The 5,000-nt window shown below is 44.3% G+C and overlaps 1 protein-coding gene across 2 annotated transcripts in view; it reads left to right on the top strand.

Moving 5' to 3' along the window:
• The window catches only part of nhsb (Nance-Horan syndrome b (congenital cataracts and dental anomalies)), a 54,740-nt gene that overhangs the window by 35,148 nt on the left and 14,592 nt on the right, over positions 1-5,000 (top strand). The gene's annotated exons all lie outside the window — the stretch shown is intronic.

Genomic DNA, 5,000 nt, shown 5'->3' with positions numbered 1-5,000 from the left:
CTGTTCTGTTATGCTCTGTTCTGGTCCGTTGTGGTCTATTATTTCTCTGTGTTGTGGTTTAATCTCTTTTTGTCTGTTCATTGCTGTGTGTTTTGGTTGAATCTGTTCTGGTGTGTTCTGCGTGCTGGTCTTTAATCTATGCTGCTGTGCTCGACACTAGATGCAGTGGTGTATTGCTGCTCTAGTCTGCAGTTATCTAGTCTGTAGTACTGCTCTCGTGCCGTCTGTAGTTTCAGTCTGTAGTTATCTAGTAATGCTCAAGTATGTAATTCTCCATTATGTAACTCCTATCTAGTCTGTAAGTTTCAGTCTGTAGTTAACTAGTTCTGCTCTAATCTGTTGTTTCAGTCTGTAGGTTTAGTCTTTAGTTTCAGTCTTAAGTTCTGCTCTAGTCTGAGTTTCAGTCTTTAGTTCTGCTCTAGCCCGTAGGTTCGGTCTCTAGTTCTGCTCTAGTCTGTAGTTCTTCCCTAGTGTGAGGTTCTTTAGTCAGTAGTTCTCTAAATTTTAGTACTTGTAGCTCTGTGGTTCTCTATTCTGTTGTTATAGTCTGTAGTTCTCTAGCCTGTATTGTTTCTATAGTTTCCTATCTGTTGTTCTCTAGTCTATAGTCATGCTCTAGTCTGTAGTCTGTTGTTCTCTGTATTGTTTTGATAGTCTGTAGCTCTCCACACTGTAGTTCTAGCCTGTAGTTCTCTGTATTGTTTCTAAAGTCTCTTAGCTGTAATTCTCTATAGTTCAGCTGTGCTCTGTTGTTGGCTGGCAAGTACAGATGATGACACTGCAGGCTGCTGACTCTGCACATTCACACCCGGGCAAGAGGGATCCGGAGCCCGAGGAATAGAGAGAAGTGCAGAGAAATGGACGGGAGGGGGCGTATTGGGAGAGAGAGAGAGAGAGAGAGAGAGAGAGAGAGAGAGAGAGAGAGAGAGAGAGAGAGAGAGAGAGAGAGAGAGAGAGAGAGAGAGAGAGAGAGAGAGAGAGAGAGAGAGAGAGAGAGAGACATAATTTCGGAGAGGAAGAACAGAGGAAAAGAGAGTGAGGGAGTGGGAGAGAGCGAAAGAGAGAGAGAGGAATAGTGAAAAGGAGAGAAACCTTGGCTGAGAGGCGGGAAATCAGGAGAGAGGGGGAGATAGTGAGATGAAGGTAGAGGGAGATAGTCAGGAGCAGTTCTGCCAATAAGTGTGTGTGCAGGCAGGTGTGTGTGTCTGTTTCGGTCGTAAATGCGTCAGCAGCAGCAGCAGAAGCAGCCGGTAGGTTGGCCGATTGTGTCGGAAGGGATGGCAAGGTGATGCAGGTTTTACCGTACCCCGGCCGGTTCTGGTTCTGGTCCTGGACCAGCGATGGGAAACTATCCCGACAAGCACCACCGCTACCGGGCGCCCAGGAGACCCAGGGAGCGTCCCCCCGCCGCCCAGAGGGGGGGCTGTACTGCAGGTACACGCGCCCGGAGGTCAGGCAGTGCATGGGGAGCTGAGCCAGTGGGTTGTCCGGTGTTTTGGATTGGATTCGGTGCTGTCTGGTAATGCTCTCTCTCTCTCTCTCTCTCTCACTAACGTTTCATCTGAGGGTTTGTTTTGCCTGCTCGTCTCCATCTGTCGCAGTGCCCACTACAGCCGAAGGGAGATCCTTTCCAGCGGGAAAAAAAAAAACAACAACTGGATGATGGATTATACAAAGAAGGATTTTTTTTTTCGAGAAATCTATTTCCGTGGTGTTTGGGACAGCGATTTGAGGTTGGAGGCAAGCTCAGGGTCAGGGAGATATACCGGAATGACCCATTCTGAGAAAAAAGAAGAGGAAGACAGATATACACACACTACAGAGACTAGTAGAGATGGAGATACACAAATGCGGTGTCTGCCTGCTGGTGGTGGCTTCTTATTCGTGCATGTGCACGTCTTTGACACTAGAGTTACTCTCCTTTGATCTGCTTTTGATTACACACAACAAACAGAAAATCGTTGTTTGTGTAGAATTAAAAAGATACTGTTCTGGCGTGGTGGGACAGAGTAGCCGGCGGGCTTCGCTATAACTAGGGTCTGGAGCTAAAAGTAGAGTCTGTCCCAGAATGGGTCCCAGAGGTTCAGTATCTAGATCTACGCTCTGTCCCAGTAGCATTAGCCTGTTCCTCCCCAGGTCCACTTCTGCTACCCGGTTTCTTGCATCCTCCATTAACTGAATTGTATTTTTTCAATTCATTCACGTTTTTTCCCTTTTTCCACCTGTGGGAGGAGGGCTGCTATCTACTCTTCCCAAAAGATTCCTTCAAATCCGCACACGGTTTTGGGAAGTTGGGTCTGTTCAGAAAGCATGTAGTGTTTTGTGCTTAAGTGTAGCGTATCAATGAATTGTTTTAATATACCGGTCAGGTCTCTCTCTCCAGATCTGAAGGAGACTAAACCTGGCCAAATAGAAATAAAATAGAATAGGGTTACTGTTTCTGTGTGTGTGTGAGTAGTTATGGACCTGGGAAGCCTTAGAAGACTTGAATTCTGATGAAGGGCTACACTTGAAGGGTCTTCCCCATATCTTCACCCATCGACCCAGCCAAGATCAGAACAGGATGACGTGTTCATTCAAAATGGATGGACCTCTTGATAGTAGTTGAGCCAGAGACAGAAGTTTGATGACAATAATACAGATTACTACATGGATGGTTGCAAAGTTAGTTTGGGCAGGAGAGGCTAAGGGCTCTTTTTGGTTGATTCACCTGTCAATCAAGCATCAAACAAGGATTGAGATGAACATGGAACACGAAGCATACATGACAGCATACATTATGCTGAGTCCTTCTGGGTAATGTGGTCAAAATAATATACTGAAGTTCAACAGCAGAAGGCCTGCGAGTGTAGGGACAATGGGCCTTATTCAGCTAGTGTACATCTAGGTTCTGTCTTGGTTCTAAATGCTAGCTGGGTGATGGACAGAATACGGAATTCTGCTCCAGTTCCCCTGCCAAAATAGCATTTGGCACCAAGAAGACCACTAGCTATTTGGTAGTTAAATGGTAAAGTTTGACATTTGTTGGAAAATAAACCATGATCAGAGATTTACAGACAAAAAATGTAAGTGTTAATTCCTGTATTGTCGCAGAAAATAAATGCTTTGCTGTCAAGAAGGGTCTTAGAAGGGATAAAGATGAAGCATGCATTATTTCTCTATTATTGATTGATTGGTGAAACGCTGATAGCCAATTGGCCGAGGTATGAGCACGTGACCGCTGACTGCCAATCAGGTGATGGGTGTGTTACTTCAGTGTTCTGTCCTTAACAACCCTGTTCAATGGTGACGTAAACATGATAATCCTGTGTAAATTCTGAATGTGGTAATCGTGGTAATAATGATGAAGGTGATGAAGTCGATGTTGATGTTAATGGTGGTGATAGGGTGTTAGTTACTTTGGGAGAGAGACGAAATTTGTGAAATGAGAGTGAGGCGTAAATTAAAGAGGTGAATCAACTTATTTTAATACCACACCTTACAAACCCCAGGATTCTAGCTGCTATACTTAAGTGTTGAAGGGAAAAGCTTCTAGCGTCTTGTTTTTTGCTTATCCTTTGATGGTCTTTCGTTATTCGCTATTAGATTTTCTCTGTCTGGTATTGTCTGTCAGTCTGTCACATGTCTGCCTGAAAAAAACCTGAAGATCTACGCTTAGTTTAGGTGCTGCATTACTCTATCGTTGTCGGTGTTTCTTTAAGTCCATTATTAAAAGCACAGGGCTGGCTTGTTTGTGAGAAAGTACCCATAATGCACTGGGGTGTATCTTCCTCTGCCTCCCACTGTAACACAGATGTTTGCAGAAATAACAGGATGTGCCACGTCTCTTCAGAATCAGACAAAAGGATGTTTGCGTTACAGTTTGACATCAGATTTATAGCGTGACGCTTTTAAGGTTAAAAGATGAATGATCCGCTAAACACATTTTGCATCATTGCTTAAACAATTCCTTCACCTCAATACCATATTAATATATAACCATCTTAGTGCGCAAAGTAACACTAAACATCGAGGGGGAGAAGTCATCTTCACGCCACCATCCACACATCCGCATGACTCATATGGGTCTGACTTAAGTGTGTGTTTTCTTATTTACTGTGGACTTTAAATAGACCCCCGTCCATAAATTTAACCAAATGGGCATGCTGTTGGGGCTGGGGCGCTGATTAAATGACGACGGCGAGATGCAAGGCGTACTGTGAGTGGAGAGGTTGCCTGGCTACAGCCAAGCCGTCCAGCTTTCAAGGTTACAAATGGATTCTGAATTCTAAATCGCCCGATGGAAGCAGCGTTTGTAATAAAAAAGCTTGCAGGGCCTTGACAACAGAGCCCTCCTACAGCTCGCCATCCCCTACCATCTCTTTTTGCCTCAATCAAAAAACGTTTTCTCTCTTGTGTTTCTTTCATCGCATTAAGATGTCTGAGATTTTCCAGCCTTTTGAGTTTATAATTTTTTTAATATTCTATTATTTCTCACCATATCATGGTACGGTTATTGTTTTTATGTTGATCATTTTTTTTATAAAAACACGAGCAAAGATGGTGGACTCGAGGGGAGTGTGACAGTGGGGTAGCAGCCAGATGCTGCAGAGGTGTGCACGTTGCTGCCCCCTGCTGTCAGGCCGCGGCACTGCTCTGTTATATATATTCTATCAGTATAATGCAACGCAGCACGGGAACGACCATGCCGTTTCTAATCCAGTGTTTTCCTTTTGATATATAAAGGAAATGTGTCCGTCCGTCCCCACCCCAATCGTAGGCCCCTGTATTGTAGTCCTACCATAGGGGATTGTTTTATGTGGTTGGTTCTTGTTGATGTGGTTGGAGCGTAAACCTGGCCTGGATTCCAGCCTGCCTAGACAGTCATCTGTGCTGCTGGTGGAGTGGACCGCAGAATAATATATTATATATTAAGTTGAGTATTGCTGTGAGTCACTTTGAATGGAACTATGTACATAATAGTCTTATACACAATCTATTATGCTGTAACACACTTTGGT

The sequence above is a fragment of the Gadus morhua genome, chromosome 14, assembly GCF_902167405.1.
Source record: "Gadus morhua chromosome 14, gadMor3.0, whole genome shotgun sequence".
Classification (NCBI taxonomy): domain Eukaryota; kingdom Metazoa; phylum Chordata; class Actinopteri; order Gadiformes; family Gadidae; genus Gadus; species Gadus morhua.
This window is presented reverse-complemented; position numbering and strand designations above follow the sequence as displayed.